The following is a 23,785-nucleotide window of genomic DNA, read 5'->3' as shown; positions in this document are numbered from 1 at the left end:
TAAGGTTAGATCCTGTTATTAGCTATGCTGTAATAGAAGCATGAAGACATTTGTATGTCAGACATAACAGTGTGAAAGAGATGCACGTTTTAATGGAAGTCAGTGAACTTCGCTAAGGAAAGAGGAGGTGGGAAATAATTTCTGAATGGTAGCAATTAGATTGCCTCCTGCATTCTGAACCACCTGGCGTACAGGGTGTATACATATTCATGATGTATGTTAGCAAGAGAACCAACAACTACAGTGTAGTTTACTTGAGGGATGAAAAGGAGGATGCTCTTAAGTGATCTGAGCTTAACGAAGCATGATTTAGTAAGTGCTCCAGTTTGGGAGTTCATCATGCTGTTGGTGTCCCAAATGACACCGAGGTTTTTGCATTAGTGGAGATGGTGACAGGAGAGCCAAAGAAAATGTGAGGATGAGAGGTAGCATAGAGTGTTTTTTGGAAGGTCTTTTAGGCCAAGTCGAAGTAGTTCAGCTTTGGCATCAATTGTCTTCTGGCTGTTTTCATTCATCTAGTCTTCTAAAAGCAAGCGACAATCTATTGAGGTCAAGGCAGATATTCTCATCACTGGTTACTTGCTGGGAGGTCTATGTATAATCCATGCAGGCATGACATTTGATGTGGTGATTGTGGAGCAGATAAATGAGTTATTTCTTGTAAATATAAAATAGGACTGGTGATAGTGCTGGCCCTTGAGGAACTCTATAAGGTACCGGAAGCTGGGTGAAAATAAGTCCCCTAACCTGATGCTTTTCTGGTGGTTTGTCAGAAAATCTTGAAACTGACCCGGGGTCTGCACAGAAACACCAGCCAACTGGTGTAGCCATTCTAAGAGAATTGAGTGGTTAACAGTGTTGAGGTTGATTGACATATCCTGCAAGATAATGTTAGCAGGCGCACCATCATCTGCTGAGGATTGAATATCACCCCACACATCAACCAGTGTAGATTCAGTGCTGTCTTACGTTCTACAGAACTATTCAATGTTATCCAGTAGTGCAATGCATTAGACATGTTTTCATAGCCTTGGTTTTGAAAGTCTGCACTTTGTTTTACAGTTTTGGTCACCATGAATTTCCCCCACTATGCCCACCCCTATTCGACACCCCCACCTCCTCATCCCACAACTCCCAATGTCTACTTCCCTACCCTCACATAGACAAATATATATAAATGTATATCTATACTGTGGCATGTCAGAATTAGGAGACAGACAAGGTGGCATCTTGGTCAAAAGGATTTATTTATTTACTTAACTCTTGAAACCTAAACTGCTCCTAAATCTTGGCCATACTCTAAAGAAAAGAAGTTTAAAGGCGTGCCCTTCAGGTTGTCTAACAAAAATAACTCCAGTTTTTGTCCAGAAACTGTGATGAATAGCAGGAATTCATCCCTTCTCCCCATGGGGGAGCCCCCCTGAGAGACTAGGGAGGGCAGCCCGCTCTGCAATGCCCTCCCTAGGGGTAGAGGCAAATAGGACCTCACTGGGAGAGACTCCCTCTTTGGGACTTTAATTCCGATAAGGAGCTCCCCAAAACTATCTCAACAATACCTCTGAGAACATTTACTATGGAAACAGGTGCAAAGAAAAAAACAGAATTTGCTACTGTCACCCATCAACTGTAAATATCACTTTAAACAAAATATCCCATTCCACTGGGACGAGGAGGGTGATATATGGAGGAAGAGAGAAGAGAGAAGCCATAGGAGGTGTAAAGAGGAGGATCTCCAAACAATGCAGAAAACTCTTCACATGAGACTCAGTACCTTACGACCATCCGCAAGAACAGCATGAAAAAGGAAGCATTCTATGATCATGAGAGAACATTGAAGGTGCAGAGGACCGACCCCAGAAGCTAGAAGCCCCGGTGGCATTATCCCTAGAAGCCCCAGGTAACAGGGAGAATGGGAGACTCGTAAGGGGAACAGAAAATCATTATGGGATCAATCATATTCGTCCCAGTCAAAGTAAAGAGACTGTGAATAAGAATCTTTATGGGACCAATTAAACTCTCCCTAGTCAAAGTAAAGAGACTATGAATAAGAATCATTATGGGGCCAATCATACTCATCAAAGTAAAGAGACTGTGAATAAGTATCATTATGATACCAATCATACTCGTCCTAGTTAAGATCAAGAAATCCAAATAGCAAAACAATACTGTAATACCCAGTCTGGTAGCAGTAAAGAGCAAAGCAATAAAGTAGAAGGAAAGACTTATGAATGTTGGATAACTTTACCATGGGAAGAGAGATGAACAAGCCTCTGTATAGAGAATCAAGAGGAGGGTAACAGACTCCAAGGGGTAACCATCAAGGAAAGGTGAAGCCAAGAAAAGTCTTGACTGAGTTGTATGAACTGATCAAAACAGTCACTAGCGACTATCTGAAAAGTGACTATTGAAATAGAAGTTTACATGAAGTGAATAGTCTACTGGAGAAGGGGGCCATTCTCCTGTCTTTAGTAGTTATTATAGTGGTAGGGTCAGTTAAGCTAGTTTGGACCGTGGACAGTTTGATGAATCAGTAATGATTCCTCAAAAAAACCTGGTTTGGGATCCCCCTCATGTGGCCAGGCAAAGACAGATGCTACCTGATCCCAACCCTGGGGGGGGGCGCTGGTGTACTACGGGAGGATCACATGGAGGGGAGGGGGACAGATCGAGAAGACTGAAAACCCCTGTTTAACGTTCCTGGTAATCCCACACTTTTAACAGCTGTTTGTCAAATTGTAGAAGTTGAAAGAACTAACTTTACTGAAGGGGACTACAAGTCCCAACATCCCAGAAGTACTGGGATGAGGAAGAGGAAGAGGGCTAAAGAGGCATGCTGTAGCAGTAGTCAGGCAATTAAGCCTAACAGCCCACACCTGAAGGAACCTGGGAGGCATAAAAAGGCCCCCTCAGGTTCAAGCAAATGGGAGGAGTGGGAGGAGCTGACACTGTGACTGGAATGTGAGCTGTAACAGTAGTAGCACAAGGTTGGCAAACAGAGCAGAAGTGGGAGAAACAAAAGAGGAGTCTGTTCCCCTTAACGCTGAAGTGCAGAGGCTGTGCCGCGAAAGACGTGCAGGAAGGTTGTTTTTCTCCATGTGGGTCTGATTGCTGTGGTGCCGAGCTGTGGACATGCAGGAGACTGAGGCAAGAAGCACTTGGCAAGCCGTGGGTCTTGGGAGCAAAAGGTACTCCCAAAATATGTGGCCAGACCCGAGACACCTTTACTGGAGAAGGGTGTGGGACCCCAGCGAGCCAGAAGCAGTAGAAGTTGTGGCAGATGTCGGGAAAGCAGTGCCACCTGCAGAACAAGTGTCTGAGAAGCCGGTGAGTGAAGCACAGTGTCTAACACATTGCACAAGCATTGCCAGCAACCGTAACCCTCTCCCTGTTAACTGGCATAAGTCTAAGCAAGTAGAAATTGTCTGTTGCAGTTAAAATTGCCTGAACAATGGAAAAATAGCACTCGCATATAGCTTGAACAGCACTTTATTCGCATGAGAAGCTAACATTGCCTGAACCCATTGTTCCATTATTAAAAGACTGATACTGCTTGAAGGAGTGGTCACACATCCCTTAATAAGGAGAGGGAGCACTGATGGGACCATTATCAAATACTTAACATTGACAATACAAGAGTTACAATTCTTAACATGTGAAAACTACATCAATGAACGGTCGCGTGTACCTAATTGTGATTTCCAAAGAAGGTCTGAACTCTATCGTTTACTTTCACACTGGAATGCAACTATATACCAATCTGTAAACCTTAAAAACTATATCAAGAAGTGGTCGCGTGTGCCTAACTTTGATTACTAAAGAAAGACTGAATTCTATTCTTCATCCTAACATTATATACCTTTCATTTAAAGATGATAAAGTGTATAACTGTTGAAGAAGGGAACATGCATAATCCAAGCGAAGAGTCTCCCCATATTAATACCAAAACCAACCGTTCTCAGAGTTAAGAAGCAATCTAACGGTACTGTGAAGGTGATGGGACAAAAGCTTCTGGATAATTTATTGGGATGAAAACTGGCAGAAAGGTGCAGGTAAAGTTGGGCAAGGGTAAACTGTTTGCTGGTAAATAATAACTTGAAGTTGACAAAACCTGTAGTGCCAGAGACTGTGGAAGACAGAGATAAGCGAGTCTCCAAAGTAAACCCAGGTTGTTATTGTGGCAGACAGGCAAGATAGGCAAAGAGGCTGCCCCTTCTGAAGACAGTTATTCAGAGGAAGAGTACCTTGCCTACTTAAAGTTGTTAAAACATTTTGAAGTATATCTTGTCAAAGCTTGTCTTAAAATACAAATCACTGAAATCGTGGTAGTAGTCCAAAGTGCTGAACCTGTAGTAGTATATCTGGATGTCAGTGGATGTAACATTGTTATAGTCCAAAGGCAGAGGTATACTATGAGACAAAGGAGACTGTTCTCATAGTGAATGAAGTGGAAGTAAAGTTGTTAAAGTTGAAGCAGCAGCATTTAAAAGTCATCTTGACAAATGTACCATTGTAAACCCTAAACTGTAACGAAGAGAATACTAACTATTAACCAAGAACTGTGTATCACTGACACTGTGGATATTGCATTTATTTTTTAAACTGTGGCAAGTCTTCTTAAGAAGGTGGCAAAGCATTGTGTCTTTGATTATCATTGGTGCTATTTGGAGGAAGTGGAAAGGGGATATTTCACCAAGGAGAAGAGATTTTCCATCACTGGAACTTTGGTTAACAAACTGTTACATTGACTTTGAATTATCAAGAACTGATTTGAGACATTTCTTTCTTTGGTTGAACACTAACATAACTTTCCTTGAATACTGGGGAAGTGAAATCCCCACAGGACATTAGAAGGTAATTCAAACACTGCTAATGTTGTTCATGTGATGTCATATTGCCATATGTTTTCATTGTGTATGTGTTGCATAGATTGAGGGCCTGTGTTAGAGTGTATCCCCTTAGCTTTGGTTAGCCAGGGAAAATATCAGCTGATCAAGGATAGCGAGGCATTTTTTTAATATACTTTCATTAAGAATAAAATGGCATATAATACCAAATCATCAAACAGTTGTCCACCTCACATTACTGACCCCTCACAACAGGTTCTATCAAGAAATTATGTGATGACTGACAAGCACTTTAGCTGGTTTTGTTAGGTAGGGACACCTTATAGCATAGGGAAACTTAGATCTTTTTCTTTTCTTTAATAAACCTCATTGTGAAATTACTTATCTGAGTCTGAATCTTTCTTCTGGCCTGCCATAGAATCTATTCTGTTCTGACATCTGTCCCTATTACTTGAAACAAAGAAATTTACTTCACAGAAAGTTATCACAAGGACTGTCGGCCAAACGATGGAAGGGTGGACGGTTTATGACCCTCACCAAAATGTCTTTCTCCATTGCCCCATTGCACAGTTCTAATTAGAACAGTAAGTCCCTCTTATAGATTTTCCCTATTACTCTAGGTTCAGTCTCTGTCTCTGGTTAGTATCCTTGGGATTCACAGATACTCTGTCTCAGTCTTAGGTCTGTGTTCAGCCTTTGGGTGCTCCCTGGCGAAACACATCAACACACAAGGTATTTTCCTGGAGATATCTATCCAGGTATACTGCTGTACTCTCTTAAATTAATTGTATTCTGCTCTTTTCCCCACTTTGGGGTCTCAGGTTCCTCGCCTCGACATGGGATTTGTTTTATTTCACCCCACCTTGGTGTCTGATTTCTTTTACCCTGCCTTGGGGTGTGTTTTCTTTTGACCCCACCTTGGGATTGGTTTCTTTGACCCTGCTTTGGGATTTGTTTTCTAACCCACCTTGGGTTTGGTTTCTCAACCTGCCTTGGGGTCAGTTTCTAAACCTGCCTTGGGGTCTCCTGTGGTTTCTTTGCCCACCACCTGGTTTCTTTGAGCTACAGAATACCTTCTATTTCCAAGCAGTGCTCCACTCGGTGGGTGTTCGAGGTAGGTTATGCAGCTTTTTTTTTCTGGCTTTTGCTTCGAGTCCCGTGTGGTTTGGAGCCTAGACACCCTTCCCGCTGTCATTAAACAGGGCTCTGGCGTCTCCTCTTCATAGCAGCATTTCGGTACGGCATCAGCGTCTTCTTCTGCTTGCGCTCTCAGATAATCTTCTAATCACTTCAGATTTACTTGCTCTTAATTCTTTGATCTCATCTAGATATTTCTGCTCCATGGCATCCATATATTCACACAAATAGCTTCCAGATATCTATTCTTTTAGTTTTGCAACCTTACCATTGACTAACTAGTCAGGACCAACAACTTTCTTCAAACATTCAAAATCATCCGTTCAGATCTTATAACATCAAACACACTGCCACATCACATTCAGATCGAAATGGAAATTCTTCTGCCAAGAATTTAGAATTCTTTCAAATCTGTAATCCTAAATCTACCCAATGAATCATGAGCCACTAATTTCCTATAGTGTTATTTTATAGCCATTTCGTACACCAAAAGTGGTTTCTTGGTTCCAGCTTTCTTTGACAATAACATTCAGACATACTAACAGGAGATCATACCTCCAAGTGTCTTCAATTTGTTTAAAAAGTGTAGCGTTCTGCAGGAATACTGGTAGTTAATTCCATAATTTCAGTGGCACAATCGGAAAGGCCCGATCATCCTTACAAACATGTCTAAAACAAAGAACTGCCAATAGACTTAGATTCTGAGATCTCAGGTTAGGAAAAAGCAAAACAAAATGTAATTTTGAAGCAAGTGAAAAAGAGAGAAGAGAATGATAGGTAAATGTTGGGATGCACGTACAATATTACAACAAGGAAAAGAGGTTTAAGCTACGTTAGTTGAATTAGCATATGGTGTGGCTTGTTTTAACACGATGTTGCAATTAATGTGTTCTGTGTAGTTCGAAGATTTGGGATATATGTGTTTCTTTGTATCTAGTTTTGAATACATTTTAGTTTGCATCATGGAGCAACATAACAAGCAACAGTGTGATTATAATGTTATCTGTGGGGAACAACTTTGGGCCACCTTTGTCGCGCCTAGAGTAAAGTGCGAGGGGATCCGCGCATGACCGGTGTTCTATGATTCCATCTGGATTCTCAGGAAGATAAGCAAAATACATGGGAGGCCATATGATTTACGATGGAAGTTGCATGAGATGATGCTAAGGAATGCTGAAGGGGCAGTTTGGGACGCCAGCTTGTCTGGGGAGATAAGGAGGTTATTGTGTGATCAAAGGAATGGTCACTATTTTCTCTTCTCCCCCTGATTTATGAAATCTTATTGAAAAACAACAGTCGCTCAGAGCCCTTGAAATTCTGAGACCATAATAGTCTGCACAGGCAGAGTAAGTGCTTATAATACATTTAACAGTTGAGACACAGCAAATAGGCCTGACGACGAGTCTGCAGTTTACCAAGTGCAATTAAGGGGTGAAAACAAGGGAGAAACCGACAGACGATCTTCAGGCATGGGACATTCAGATCGTCCAAGTGCACAGGCAGTCACAGGGAGTTGGAGGTTCAAGTGCACCCATACGGTAGATACTGGCGTAACTGTAGAGAGAACCACTCTCTTCGGTTATTTCTTAAGTACAATAAGGGTGGGAAGAATGCAGGGCCTTGAGGCAAGTGCGAGAGAGGACTGGCAGGGATGCCCAGGACCTGTGAGACTCTGAGGTACAACAGGCGGCCAATCAGCAAACTGTAAGGAAGAGAAGGGAGAGAGGGAAAGGGCAGAGAGCTAGGTTTGCAAGGTAGAGGGAGACCAAAGGAAGAGGAGAAGAGGAAGGTCTTGAGCAGTTTCTGGAACTTAAGAAGATCAGGCTCAAGACGGGGGTCAGCAGGGAGGTTATTCCAGAGTGAGACACCTGCTGAAAATAAGGATCTTCTTCCAAATCTCTGCTTGGAGAACTGGCTCACTCACAGTAGGTTGGAGGTAGATGAGCAGAGGGCTTAGGAGGGACAGTATTTAGGTAGGGATTGTTGCAGATAGGTAGGTTCCAGGCCCCAGAAAGCCATGTGGACAATGCAGTGGATCTTGAACTTGATCCTAGCAGCCACGGGGAGCCTGTGGTTTTCAGTGTCAGAGAGATGCAGTCCCTGAGCTTGAGGCCAAGGATAAGTCTTGCGGTTCTGTTCTGGATGAGTTGCAGAGGGTGTGGAGCAGTAGCAGGGACGTTGAGGAAGAGGTTTTTGCAATAGTCCAGCCTGGATAGAACCAGGGCTCTGGAGACAGTGAGCCGCTGGGGGAAAGTGAGAAAAGGCACAGTATCACTGAGCAGGTGTAGCTGATGTCCGAAATGTGAGAAGAGAAGGAACTTCTTGAAACTGACCCGGGGTCTGCACAGAAACACCAGCCAACTGGTGTAGCCATTCTAAGAGAATTGAGTGGTTAACAGTGTTGAGGGTGGTTGACATATCCTGCAATATAATGTTAGCAGGTGCACCATCATCTGCTGAGGATTGAATATCACCCCACACATCAACCAGTGTAGATTCAGTGCTGTCTTAGGTTCTACAGAACTATTGAATGTTATCCAGTAGTGCAATGCATTAGACATGTTTTCATAGCCTTGTTTTTGAAAGTCTGCACTTTGTTTTACAGTTTTGGTCACCATGAATTTCCCCCACTATGCCCACCCCTATTCGACACCCCCACCTCCTCATCCCACAACTCCCAATGTCTTCTTCCCTACCCTCACATAGACACATATATATAAATGTATATCTATACTGTGACATGTCAGAATTAGGAGACGGACAAGGTGGCATCTTGGTCAAAAGGATTTATTTATTTACTTAACTCTTGAAACCTAAACTGCTCCTAAATCTTGGCCATACTCTAAAGAAAAGAAGTTTAAAGGCGTGCTCTTCAGGTTGTCTAACAAAAATAACTCCAGTTTTTGTCCAGAAACTGTGATGAATAGCAGGAATTCATCCCTTCTCCCCATGGGGGAGCCCCCCTGTGAGGCTAGGGAGGGCAGCCCGCTGTGCAATGCCCTCCCTAGGGGTAGAGGCAAATAGGACCTCACTGGGAGAGACTCCCTCTTTGGGACTTTCATTCCGATAAGGAACTCCCCAAAACTATCTCAACAATACCTCTGAGAACATTTACTATGGAAACAGGTGCAAAGAAAAAAACAGAATTTGCTACTGTCACCCATCAACTGTAAATATCACTTTAAACAAAATATCCCATTCCACTGGGACGAGGAGGGTGATATATGGAGGAAGAGAGAAGAGAGAAGCCATAGGAGGTGTAAAGAGGAGGATCTCCAAACAATGCAGAAAACTCTTCACATGAGACTCAGTACCTTACGACCATCCGCAAGAACAGCATGAAAAAGGAAGCATTCTATGATCATGAGAGAACATTGAAGGTGCAGAGGACCGACCCCATAAGCTAGAAGCCCCGGTGGCATTATCCCTAGAAGCCCCAGGTAACAGGGAGAATGGGAGACTCGTAAGGGGAACAGAAAATCATTATGGGATCAATCATATTCGTCCCAGTTAAAGTAAAGAGACTGTGAATAAGAATCTTTATGGGACCAATTAAACTCTCCTAGTCAAAGTAAAGAGACTATGAATAAGAATCATTATGGGGCCAATCATACTCATCAAAGTAAAGAGACTGTGAATAAGTATCATTATGATACCAATCATACTCATCCTAGTTAAGATCAAGAAATCCAAATGGCAAAACAATACTGTAATACCCAGTCTGGTAGCAGTAAAGAGCAAAGCAATAAAGTAGAAGGAAAGACTTATGAATGTTGGATAATTTTACCATGGGAAGAGAGATGAACAAGCCTCTGTATAGAGAATCAAGAGGAGGGTAACAGACTCCAAGGGGTAACCATCAAGGAAAGGTGAAGCCAAGAAAAGTCTTGACTGAGTTGCATGAACTGATCAAAACAGTCACTAGCGACTATCTGAAAAGTGACTATTGAAATAGAAGTTTACATGAAGTGAATAGTCTACTGGAGAAGGGGGCCATTCTCCTGTCTTTAGTAGTTATTATAGTGGTAGGGTCAGTTAGGCTAGTTTGGACCGTGGACAGTTTGATGAATCAGTAATGATTCCTCAAAAAAACCTGGTTTGGGATCCCCCTCATGTAGCCAGGGAAAGACAGATGCTACCTGATCCCAACCCTGGGGGGGGGGGGGGCGCTGGTGTACTACGGGAGGATCACATGGAGGGGAGGGGGACAGATCGAGAAGACTGAAAACCCCTGTTTAACTTTCCTGGTAATCCCAAACTTTTAACAGCTGTTTGTCAAATTGTAGAAGTTGAAAGAACTAACTTTACTGAAGGGGACTACAAGTCCCAACATCCCAGAAGTACTGGGATGAGGAAGAGGAAGAGGGCTAAAGAGGCATGCTGTAGCAGTAGTCAGGCAATTAAGCCTAACAGCCCACACCTGAAGGAACCTGGGAGGCATAAAAAGGCCCCCTCAGGTTCAAGCAAATGGGAGAGGTGGGAGGAGCTGACACTGTGACTGGAATGTGAGCTGTAACAGTAGTAGCACAAGGTTGGCAAACAGAGCAGAAGTGGGAGAAACAAAAGAGGAGTCTGTTCCCCTTAACGCTGAAGTGCAGAGGCTGTGCCGCGAAAGACGTGCAGGAAGGTTGTTTTTCTCCATGTGAGTCTGATTGCTGTGGTGCCGAGCTGTGGACATGCAGGAGACTGAGGCAAGAAGCACTTGGCAAGCCGTGGGTCTTGGGAGCAAAAGGTACTCCCAAAATATGTGGCCAGACCCGAGACACCTTTACTAGAGAAGGGTGTGGGACCCCAGCGAGCCAGAAGCAGTAGAAGTTGTGGCAGATGTCGGGAAAGCAGTGCCACCTGCAGAACAAGTGTCTGAGAAGCCGGTGAGTGAAGCACAGTGTCTAACACATTGCACAAGCATTGCCAGCAACCGTATCCCTCTCCCTGTTAACTGGCATAAGTCTAAGCAAGTAGAAATTGTCTGTTGCAGTTAAAATTGCCTGAACAATGGAAAAATAGCACTCGCATATAGCTTGAACAGTACTTTATTCGCATGAGAAGCTAACATTGCCTGAACCCATTGTTCCATTATTAAAAGACTGATACTGCTTGAAGGAGTGGTCCTGCGTCCCTTAATAAGGAGAGGGAACACTGATGGGACCATTACCAAATACTTAACATTGACAATACAAGAGTTACAATTCTTAACATGTGAAAACTACATCAATGAACGGTCGCGTGTACCTAATTGTGATTTCCAAAGAAGGTCTGAACTCTATCGTTTACTTTCACACTGGAATGCAACTATATACCAATCTGTAAACCTTAAAAACTAAATCAAGAAGTGGTCGCATGTGCCTAACTTTGATTACTAAAGAAAGACTGAATTCTATTCTTCATCCTAACATTATATACCTTTCATTTAAAGATGATAAAGTGTATAACTGTTGAAGAAGGGAACATGCATTATCCAAGCGAAGAGTCTCCCCATATTAATACCAAAACCAACCGTTCTCAGAGTTAAGAAGCAATCTAACGGTACTGTGAAGGTGATGGGAAAAAAGCTTCTGGATAATTTATTGGGATGAAAACTGACAGAAAGGTGCAGATAAAGTTGGGCAAGGGTAAACTGTTTGCTGGTAAATAATAACTTGAAGTTGACAAAACCTGTAGTGCCAGAGACTGTGGAAGACAGAGATAAGTGAGTCTCCAAAGTAAACCCAGGTTGTTATTGTGGCAGACAGGCAAGATAGGCAAAGAGGCTGCCCTTCTGAAGACAGTTATTCAGAGGAAGAGTACATTGCCTACTTAAAGTTGTTAAAACACTTTGAAGTATATCTTGTCAAAGCTTGTCTTAAAATACAAATCACTGAAATCGTGGTAGTAGTCCAAAGTGCTGAACCTGTAGTAGTATATCTGGATGTCAGTGGATGTAACATTGTTGTAGTCCAAAGGCAGAGGTATACTATGAGACAAAGGAGACTGTTCTCATAGTGAATGAAGTGGAAGTAAAGTTGTTAAAGTTGAAGCAGCAGCATTTAAAAGTCATCTTGACAAATGTACCATTGTGAACCCTAAACTGTAACGAAGAGAATGCTAACTATTAACCAAGAACTGTGTATCACTGACATTGTGGATATTGCATTTATTTTTTAAACTGTGGCAAGTCTTCTTAAGAAGGTGGCAAAGCATTGTGTCTTTGATTATCATTGGTGCTATTTGGAGGAAGTGGAAAGGGGATATTTCACCAAGGAGAAGAGATTTTCCATCACTGGAACTTTGGTTAACAAACTGTTACATTGACTTTGAATTATCAAGAACTGATTTGAGACATTTCTTTCTTTGGTTGAACACTAACATAACTTTCCTTGAATACTGGGGAAGTGAAATCCCCACAGGACATTAGAAGGTAATTCAAACACTGCTAATGTTGTTCATGTGATGTCATATTGCCATATGTTTTCATTGTGTATGTGTTGCATAGATTGAGGGCCTGTGTTAGAGTGTATCCCCTTAGCTTTGGTTAGCCAGGGAAAATATCAGCTGATCAAGGATAGCGAGGCATTTTTTTAATATACTTTCATTAAGAATAAAATGGCATATAATACCAAATCATCAAACAGTTGTCGACCTCACATTACTGACCCCTCACAACAGGTTCTATCAAGAAATTATGTGATGACTGACAAGCACTTTAGCTGGTTTTGTTTGGTAGGGACACCTTATAGCATAGGGAAACTTAGATCTTTTTCTTTTCTTTAATAAACCTCATTGTGAAATTACTTATCTGAGTCTGAATCTTTCTTCTGGCCTGCCATAGAATCTATTCTGTTCTGACATCTGTCCCTATTACTTGAAACAAAGAAATTTACTTCACAGAAAGTTATCACAAGGACTGTCGGCCAAACGATGGAATGGTGGACGGTTTATGACCCTCACCAAAATGTCTTTCTCCATTGCCCCATTGCACAGTTCTAATTAGAACAGTAAGTCCCTCTTATAGATTTCCCCTCTTACTCTAGGTTCAGTCTCTGTCTCTGGTTAGTATCCTTGGGATTCACAGATACTCTGTCTCAGTCTTAGGTCTGTGTTCAGCCTTTGGGTGCTCCCTGGCGAAACACATCAACACACAAGGTATTTTCCTGGAGATATCTATCCAGGTATACTGCTGTACTCTCTTAAATTAATTGTATTCTGCTCTTTTCCCCACTTTGGGGTCTCAGGTTCCTCACCTCGACATGGGATTTGTTTTATTTTACCCCACCTTGGTGTCTGATTTCTTTTACCCTGCCTTGGGGTGTGTTTTCTTTTGACCCCACCTTGGGATTGGTTTCTTTGACCCTGCTTTGGGATTTGTTTTCTAACCCACCTTGGGTTTGGTTTCTCAACCTGCCTTGGGGTCAGTTTCTAAACCTGCCTTCGGGTCTCCTGTGGTTTCTTTGCCCACCACCTGGTTTCTTTAAGCTACAGAATACCTTCTATTTCCAAGCAGTGCTCCACTCGGTGGGTGTTCGAGGTAGGTTATGCAGCTTTTTTTTCTGGCTTTTGCTTCGAGTCCCGTGTGGTTTGGAGCCTAGACACCCTTCCCGCTGTCATTAAACAGGGCTCTGGCGTCTCCTCTTCATAGCAGCATTTCGGTACGGCATCAGCGTCTTCTTCTGCTTGCGCTCTCAGATAATCTTCTAATCACTTCAGATTTACTTGCTCTTAATTCTTTGATCTCATCTAGATATTTCTGCTCCATGGCATCCATATATCCACACAAATAGCTTCCAGATATCTATTCTTTTAGTTTTGCAACCTTAACATTGACTAATTAGTCAGGACCAACAACTTTCTCCAATCATTCAAAATCATCCGTGCAGATCTTATAACATCAAAGATCAAACACACTGCCACATCACATTCAGATCGAAATGGAAATTCTTCTGCCAAGAATTTAGAATTCTTTCAAATCTGTAATCCTAAATCTACCCAATGAATCATGAGCCACTAATTTCCTATAGTGTTATTTTATAGCCATTTCTTACACCAAAAGTGGTTTCTTGGTTCCAGCTTTCTTTGACAATAACATTCAGACATAGTAACAGGAGATCATACCTCCAAGTGTCTTCAATTTGTTTAAAAAGTGTAGCGTTCTGCAGGAATACTGGTAGTTAATTCCATAATTTCAGTGGCACAATCGGAAAGGCCCGATCATCCTTACAAACATGTCTAAAACAAAGAACTGCCAATAGACTTAGATTCTGAGATCTCAGGTTAGGAAAAAGCAAAACAAAATGTAATTTTGAAGCAAGTGAAAAAGAGAGAAGAGAATGATAGGTAAATGTTGGGATGCACGTACAATATTACAACAAGGAAAAGAGGTTTAAGCTACGTTAGTTGATTTAGCATATGGTGTGGCTTGTTTTAACACGATGTTGCAATTAATGTGTTCTGTGTAGTTCGAAGATTTGGGATATATGTGTTTCTTTGTATCTAGTTTTGAATACATTTTAGTTTGCATCATGGAGCAACATATCAAGCAACAGTGTGATTATAATGTTATCTGTGGGGAACAACTTTGGGCCACCTTTGTCGCGCCTAGAGTAAAGTGTGAGGGGATCCGCACATGACCGGTGTTCTATGATTCCATCTGGATTCTCAGGAAGATAAGCAAAATACATGGGAGGCCATATGATTTACGATGGAAGTTGCATGAGATGATGCTAAGGAATGCTGAAGGGGCAGTTTGGGACGCCAGCTTGTCTGGGGAGATAAGGAGGTTATTGTGTGATCAAAGGAATGGTCACTATTTTCTCTTCTCCCCCTGATTTATGAAATCTTATTGAAAAACAACAGTCGCTCAGAGCCCTTGAAATTCTGAGACCATAATAGTCTGCACAGGCAGAGTAAGTGCTTATAATACATTTAACAGTTGAGACACAGCAAATAGGCCTGATGACAAGTCTGCAGTTTACCAAGTGCAATTAAGGGGTGAAGATAAGGGAGAAACAGACAGACGATCTTCAGGCATGGGACATTCAGATCGTGCAAGTGCACAGGCAGTCACAGGGAGGGGGAGGTTCAAGTGCACCCATACGGTATATACTGGCGTAACTGTAGAGAGAGCCACTCTCTCGGGTTATTTCTTAAGTACAATGAGGGTGGGAGGAATGCAGGGCCTTGAGGCAAGTGCGAGAGAGGACTGGCAGGGATGCCCAGGACCTGTGAGACTCTGAGGTACAACAGGCGGCCAATCAGCAAACTGTAAGGAAGAGAAGGGAGAGAGGGAAAGAGCAGAGAGCTAGGTTAGCAAGGTAGAGGGAGACCAAAGGAAGAGGAGAAGAGGAAGGTCTTAAGGAGTTTCTGGAACTTAAGAAGATCAGGCTCAAGACGGGGGGCAGCAGGGAGGTTATTCCAGAGTGAGACACCTGCTGAAAATAAGGATCTTCTTCCAAATCTCTGCTTGGAGAACTGGCTCACTCACAGTAGGTTGGTGGTAGATGAGCGGAGGGCTTAGGAGGGACAGTATTTAGGTAGGGACTGTTGCAGATAGGTAGGTTCCAGGCCCCAGAAAGCCATGTGGACAATGCAGTGGATCTTGAACTTGATCCTAGCAGCCACGGGGAGCCAGTGGTTTTCAGTGTCAGAAAGATGCAGTCCCTGAGCTTGAGGCCAAGGATAAGTCTTGCGGTTCTGTTCTGGATGAGTTGCAGAGGGTGCGGAGCAGTAGCAGGGAGGTTGAGGAAGAGGTTGTTGCAATAGTCCAGCCTGGATAGAACCAGGGCTCTGGAGACAGTGAGCCGCTGGGGGAAAGTGAGAAAAGGCACAGTATCACTGAGCAGGTGTAGCTGATGTCCGAAATGTGAGAAGAGAAGGAGAGAGGAGAGTTGAAGATGACCTCTAGCTTTTTAGCCTCATAGGTGGGTGCAGGCACAAGGCCAAGGGAGACTGGCCAGAGTGAAAGTGGGAACACGGGAGCAGGGGTCCCAATGCAAACCATCTCAGTCTTACAGGCGTTGAAGCAGAGGTTGTTTGTAGCACACTATGACTGAATAGCGGACTGACAGTCAGATATGAGCCAGGAGGAGGAGGCAGCTAAGGGTAGCCTGAAAGATAGTTGTGTGTCAACCGCGTAACACTGGAAGTTAGATGTAAAAGTGGAAATCATACATGCCACGGCAGCCATATAGATGTTGAAGAACCAGGGGGATAGGTAAGATCCCTAGGGAACGCCACAGGTTGAGAGAGCGATAATTGAGAGAAAGGCTCAGGGTTCCACCTGTGATGGGCGGTCAGAGAGAGAGGAGGTTAACCATGCCAGAGCCTGACCTGTAATCTCAGGGTATCACGCAGATGTGTGATCAGGATGTTGTGGGTTCCATGCCTCTTGATGCTTTAAAGCCAGACTGATGGTCATGGAAGCAACCAATAGATTCAGTGTGGGGGGTCAGCTGAGAGATAGCCAACTTCTCCAGGCGTTTGCCCAGGAAAGGAGTGGTAGAGATAGAGTGATAGTTTGCTGGAATGGAGGGGTCGGCAGAGGGTTTCTTGAGCAGAGCGTGTACAAGGGGGGCTTAAAAGCAGTTGGGAAAATTCCAGTGGAAAAGGAGAGATTGCGGAGACCAGCCAAGGCTGGGGCGAGGGAGTCAATGTTGTGCTTATGGTTTTGGAGGGACAGGGGTCCACCTGTTTGGATGAAGCCTTCAAAGACCGGACTTGTCTGGCAACCTCGTCGGGTGTGACGGGTGAGATAAAAGTGAGGGGAAATGAAGGGGGGTCCAAAGGAGGTTCCGGTGTATGCTGTGGTGTGGAAGAAAGGGAGGAAAGGATGTCTTGGGTTTTTCTGATGAAGTGTGCAGCCAGGGTTGAGTAAAGGTCCTGGGTGGTTGTGACAGAAGAAGAGGATGCTGCAGGATTGGCCAGTTCCTTACAGACCTTGAAACGCTTGACGAATTCCATTTCCGCTCAGCTGCCCTACACTTGCATTTAAGGGCAGCCAGATTGCAGTCATATGAAGAGTTGCACTTTATTTTTGCTTTGGCTTCAGTCAAACCCTCATGACAGGGGCAAGAGTATCAAGAGTGTTGGAGATTGAGAGTTTGAGGTTAGTGAGGGCTCTGTCAGGGTGGGAGACACCGCCGGAGTGGGAGGAGGAGAGTAGGTGGAGCAAAGGCAGCCACTGTCACTTTTTTCATGGGTCCGGTGACATTGAATCCAAGTGGCAGTGCCGGGTGTGCCGCTGCAAGAGGAGAGGAGGGCTTGAGGTGTGTTGAGAGGTGGGAGTGCTCGGTCCAAGAGCGAGAGCTAGTGAGAGAGATAGAGAGAGGGATGTCAGTAGAGATGAGAGCATCCAAAGTGTGGCCTGCAGTGTGCGTGGAGCCAGAGGGTAGGATAGAGAGGGAGAGCGATGTGCATATGTTGCAGAAAGGTTCTGAGGAGTCAGCAGAGTCCAGATGGATGTTGAGATCACCCAACAGGAGGAGTTGAGAGGGGGAGGAAAGTAGAGAGGAGGCCAGGCCAGCCCATTCAGAGAGGAAGATAGTGGACTGTCCTGGTGGCCGATACAAGGTGGCCATAAGGAGAGAAGATTAAGGAGAGAGTGAGAGCCTGCAGACTAGGCATTCGAAGGAGGAGTAGGCCTGAGTATGGGTCATGGACACAGGTATCCATTCTGGGAAGATCAGCGCCACTCCCCTACCTGTCTACTTTGGTCTAGGCGCATTGAGGATTTTGTAGCCTTCAGGGAGTAGTGTGTCAAAGCTTGTGACAGAGCTATCCTTGAACCATGTCTCTGTTATGGCGAGCACATCAAGATCCATGAGTCCGAGGAGGTTGCAGATGTCAGACGAGTGTTTGACAGCGGAGTGAGTGTTGAGGGTGACAATGTGTAGCAGATTGCCATCTTTTTAGAGTATTCTGTGGGGCAGCACAGGGGACAGTGCCCCCCCCCGAGGGTGGCAAGTGGGCCAGAGGGATAGTGGAGGATGGGGGAGCAGCCAAGGCTGACCAGGGAGCTGGGAAAGTATGGCAAGGCAGGGACACTAGTGCAGAGGAGGAGGAAAGGACAGTGGGCAAGGCAGTCTGTCAAAAGGAGGAGGAAGGCATCGTGGGCAAGGGAGCCTGTGCAGAGGTGGAGGAAGGTACAGTGGCCAAGGGAGCCTGTGCAGAGGGGGAGGAAGGCACAGTGGGCAAGGGAGCCTGTGCAGAGGGGGAGGAAGGCACAGTGGCCAAGGGAGCCTGTGCAGAGGGGGAGGAAGGCACAGTGGCCAAGGGAGCCTGTGCAGAGGGGGAGGAAGGCACAGTGGCCAAGGGAGCCTGTGCAGAGGGGAGGAAGGCACAGTGGCCAAGGGAGCCTGTGCAGAGGGGGAGGAAGGCACAGTGGGCAAGGGAGTTTGTGCAGAGGAGGATGTTCAATGTAATGAGATCACGTTTAAAGGGGATTATGTTTAGTAAATGTATCCAATGGGATTAGAGAATGTAGGGGGGTGATTAGATTTCTTGAATAATGTTCGCTAATGGGGATTGTTGGATGACTTTGTAACTGGTATGTGTAATTAGGTAAATTATTTAATTTTGTGTATAAAATTTTAACTTTGTGCAGCACGGTAAGGAATTGTTAGTTTTCAGCTTCATAAATCTGACCAATCGCTTCCGCCCATTTGCATGTAATAAACTTGCTTTTCGAAAAATGTGCATTCACTCTCTTTTTTAAGCTGTTTTTCATATCCCTCAGAGACATTGGGGTTTCCTTGCCGCTCATTTGGTTGTGGTGCCTCACTCTGCTGGGACCAGGGACCAGTCTACGTGCATATATTGTTCCTGCCTGTTCTCTGAGGCAGGGTGCCGTGGCCCAGCTGGGCAGGCCATTGGAAGAGACGCAGCTTCGGAGATCTTCAGAGGACATTCATTATGTGAGTGTACTTTGCAGGAAAACTGAGGGGGAGGAGGGAAAAGTTATTATTTTGGTTTATGGGAATGTGAGAGGTTGAATGGAGTCAGAGAGGTCAAGGGGATGAATGGAGTCAGAAAGTTATTTGAAAGTGAATAAAAGTGAAAAAGGTAGAAATGTGAGTGTTGAGGAAATTAATGAAATCGTGAATTGTTATATGTTGTAAGACCTCTTTCCATTTTCTTACTTGGTTATGTTCTTTTCTTATTGCTAGTAAATGTAGGGAAGAGGGATCTCCTCGTAGTTGAGAAAAGACAGCATTGAAGTTGAAAGTGCTGTAGTTGCGGTCCGCTATATGAAGGACGCACAGTACTTCCACATCCCGGTAAAAGCATGTGGGTGCAGGACTACACTCCTTTGCCTCAAGTGAAAGAAATATGATGATGAGGAACCATGGTATAAGTTATGGGCTTTTTTTTATTTATGTCGTGTTTGTCTTCTTTGTAGGGATGTTTAGTGTGGGCCAGTGATAGCCCATAGTAAGGTGATTGTCGTCTAAGTGAGGATGTAGTGAGTGATTATTAAAGTATAAACATGTTTTGGTCTTTGTTAAAGGGGTTCTAGTATTTATTGGAGTTCCCCAGGATCAGCCTCTGTTAAATTTGTATATTTGGTTTCAAAACAAGATAGGAATTGGAAAGGAGTATGTAGAGTCCATTGGGATATGTGTGTCAGTTGCTCCTACGTTATAAGGAAAAAAATCCTAAAGTACCACTGTGAGTGGATTCATGAAACTAAAGGCAGGATGTTTAAAACATGGCCCAAATAGGGCAGGTATGACAGAGATATTTTAGAAAAAAAGTGCACCAATTTGTCGGGGGAACTAGGTATTTTTGAGGGAGAATAACATTAAAACAGTGATATGGGTCATGTTTCATGATTATTTTTGGCTACTTTAAAATGATTACAAACTGTTAGTATACATTCCCTTACATAATGTACGAGAAAAGGTTATAGTGAAGACAGGCCCATTGCCCTAAACAATCACCCATGTATGCACAAGTGTACAGCAGGGGCATATGAAGACACACACACACAAATGCACACTCATTGCTGATACACTGGACATCGCATCTGTAGTTTGTAGGTGCAGAGAAAATGGATCGTTATTTAGAGTGTTGTAGTGTAATATTAGATAAGGTAGTAGGAGTATTTTTGTACATTTTAGGCTAAAAAGTCAAGATTGTATTGAGGGGATTGAAAGTAGCCGATAGCACCCAGCAATGCAGTAGGCCCCAGGGCCTCCATAAGCATGTATGCCAAGCCACTTGCAGCCTCCACATACACAGTCGATTCAGTATCCAGCATCTTGGCACATGCAGACCAATGCACACCAACCAATAGTCTATGGCTACACAAGCCCATGCAAAGCATTGGGTTAAAATTACTGTACGACAAGGAAGAGTGACACACTGTAAAAGGATGAGTGTTTTGGGGTACACTCTCTTCCCTTTACCAGGAACAAACACATGGGAAAAAGTTGTATCATGTTTTATATTTGGTAGATACTGGTTGTTAAATTGGATGCAGGGAAATGTGGGCACTAACAGAGATTTCAGTAGACTGGGTTTGGAATAGGTTAATATTTGTACATTTAATTGAGACTTATTGGTGCAAGCATGAAGGGGAGCATTCCAAATGAAGGGAAGGGAGTAATTGGGTAGACAGCAGCCGTTGTGGGTATAATGAGTTATAACATGGACACCATGGGCGTACAAAAGAAGGATTCATCATCAGTGGATAGGCTTATTTTACTATGTGGGAAGCTAATGCATGTTTATTTGTTGGATAATCAGGATAAGAGTAGGTGAGAATATTAGAAATTGATGGAAGTTGGAAGTTAAAGGATCACTATAGTGATCCAGGGGAAGAGGACTATGGGGAAAGTTAGTTAGAGATAATGGATCCGTTTTTCATTATTGGTGTTATCTTGCGCACAAAGTGTGTTCATAGAAGGGATTGATCTGTGAGACAGGGGTTTTGGTTGGAGTTGAGGTGGTTTATATTGTGCCTTTGGCAGTTGGGCAACAAGGCCCATAGCCTAGGCATCTAGTTTTGTGAAGCTGGTGCAGTGTGGATGCACATGGGGAGAGTGGAATTGCATTTAGAATTGGCTGTGGTTTGTGGAGGCAGTGATGGAGGAGGTGTGGTGAAGTGGCAGTGAGGTAGAGGTAGGGTTTTGTTTGGATGGATTGACTATGAGATGTTAGTGTTTTGAAGGAATAGGGACTGCGTGAGACACAATCTCTTTTAAAGGCCATGTGGGCGAATATTTTTATTTATGAACACAGAAGCTGAAATGAAGAGTCAGTTTATTAATACCACGAATATTGAGAATGTTTGGCTTACCTCCTGTGAATGCAGAACTTTAGAACTATAGACTTCACATTTCTAGATTTTTTAACTATAGTGAGCATTTAAGGGTGATTTTGTATGTTTATTTTGTTGATTTTCATTTGCATCATGTTTGCATTGTTCAGTTTAGAAAAGTATACCAGAAGCCTACACTATGGCCATATGTAAAAGAGGCAATTTATATAGGGTTTATAGGATACATTGCAAATATATCTTTACTGTGGATACTAAGCATGATTATGGATTTAACACTCTGTGGGGTAATAGGAGTTGTACCAGGCACCACAAATAAAAATAAAATCATGTATTCCAGCAGAGTCTTTTTTAGACTGAAATTGACAGTAGACAGAGAACCAAGAATGAGTATAACGGTACACATTGGAGCAGTAATTACCAACACATCTCAGGTATACTTATCAGCAACAGGTGAGGACCTTATAGAATGGCACACTGCAATGTGCAATGAGCCTCCACACAGAGGGAAAAATGTATAAGATGAAGCAGATGAAATCATTTTTGAAGTTCAGATACCTTGCTAGACAACATGTAAACATAGGGAGGTGCCTTGGACCATGCATTTAGCACCAACAATGATATGGCAACTGCAGGAAAGCTTCTCGAAAGTGCCAGCACACCTGTGGATAAGTCATCCGCATAATGCAGAACATTATGAAAATCATTAGAGCAGTAAAGATTAAAGTGAATGCAGGTGTGATTATATCGAGAGTAAGGCAGTACCAGATGTCAAAGGAAACAGATGAGGGCATATAGCAGACCATTACATCACCATGTGAGCAGGGGAACACAGTAGCATTTGTCCCTGGAGGATAGCTCAGCGGCAACGTGCGCACCTTGAAAGCAAGACGACACGAAGCAACACAGGTTGATCCCCATGTCCGTGCTTAGAAACCTCTGGGTGTTTAAGCGCGTTATAACGCAAATAAAACAAAAACAACAATTACGCAACTCAAAAACAAACAATTCCTGTAACAGCGCCTCGATGCCCGCGGGCTGTGTGAGCGCTTTAAAAATGCAAAATAAATACATTTCTTACAAATAAATGGGTTGGTGCATGCAAATTCTGAATATGTCACACCCACAGTGCACAGTGCATTCAGGTTTACAAAATGGCAGGGGTGTGGGGGGGGGGATTATATGGGATGAAATGGCACAAAATACAACTTACAACTTTATTACTAAGACTAATAGAAGCGTTGCCCAAGCCCAAAAGGGAGGGGCTGTGGAGAAATGCGCAGCATAGACGGAAAGCACATATTTGCCAGCACAGGGAACAACACAGTAGAATTAGTAGCCAAAGAAGCAGTTATTTTGCAAATGGTAAGGACTATAGAACTAGTTATTATTATTCCAGATCCCTAATACACTTTTTAGTGCCTCACCAGCATACAGCTTCTTGACCTGTGGGCACGAGCAGCACAGGCAAACAATGATTTGAGTATAGAAAGGGAATGTGCAATTTCCCCACAGATTTTCTCTGAAAAAGGAAAAAAAGGGAGGTACAGGCAAAGTACTTATGCCTAGAGCTTTATGTAGGGTAGTATTTATTAGATCGACTGTATTTTTCAGCACATACACAGGGAAGGAGTACATTGAAGTATTACTGGCCTAGAAGAAGTATTTTTTGGTCACACCTTGAGGAATGTGGAGGGAGGCCTATGGATAACAGGTGCAGTAACATTTGTTATTACATTATGAGTGTATGTTGTTTTCATGTTGGGCATTGTTGAATGTATAAGTGATTAACTAAAGGAAAACTGTGTTGAGTATTGTTTGAATTCGCTGGGGCAGATCATTACTGTACATTGTAGGACTGTGTGGTAAGCCGGAGCATGAAAACACCTCTCACACCTGCATGTAGACCCCCCTTTGTTTTCCATAAATTAACTTTGGGTCTCGCCCTAAGTTACCAGGGCGATCCAGACATGGACCCCTTGCTCACTGTTCTTAGAGAGGCACAGCTTCACCTCACTGATTATGCCCAACAAGGCTGAAAGACGTCTATGGGGTTGCTGTGGTACTCTTGTTCAGAGGAGAATTGCCTAGTATTTCGGTGCTGGACTGCTCCTGGGCGGGACAAAGACTGATATGTGCGGAAATGTCTTCTCTGTGAAAGGGACAGTGAGTTAAAGATTTGGTAGAGTCTCTCCCAGGGGTTATTCTCCCAAGAACAGGTCATTGGGCTGTGTTCGTGCTGGTACAGAGATTCCCAGACCCCTTTTGTTTTGCATGTAGAACCTCAGATGGGCGCAATTCAACTCAAGTGTGAGGTGAGCAGATCTAGCGCTATCTTAGGAATTTAAAAGAATATATCAGAATATTAATTTCAATTGAGATACAACGTCAAGTAGCACAATATTTAGTGCATTTAGTCTTATGCAGAGTATGTGGCCTATTTCAAGGACAATCAGTACAAGCTATGGTCATACCAATCGATGAATATGACTGTCTCAAAAAGGACATGAGCAAGCAGGAAACTGTGAGGTGCGATCTACGTTCTCAGCTAAAA

This window comes from Ambystoma mexicanum, chromosome 5p, assembly GCF_040938575.1.
Source record: "Ambystoma mexicanum isolate Mex_15411 chromosome 5p, UKY_AmexF1_1, whole genome shotgun sequence".
Taxonomy (NCBI): domain Eukaryota; kingdom Metazoa; phylum Chordata; class Amphibia; order Caudata; family Ambystomatidae; genus Ambystoma; species Ambystoma mexicanum.
This window is presented reverse-complemented; position numbering follows the sequence as displayed.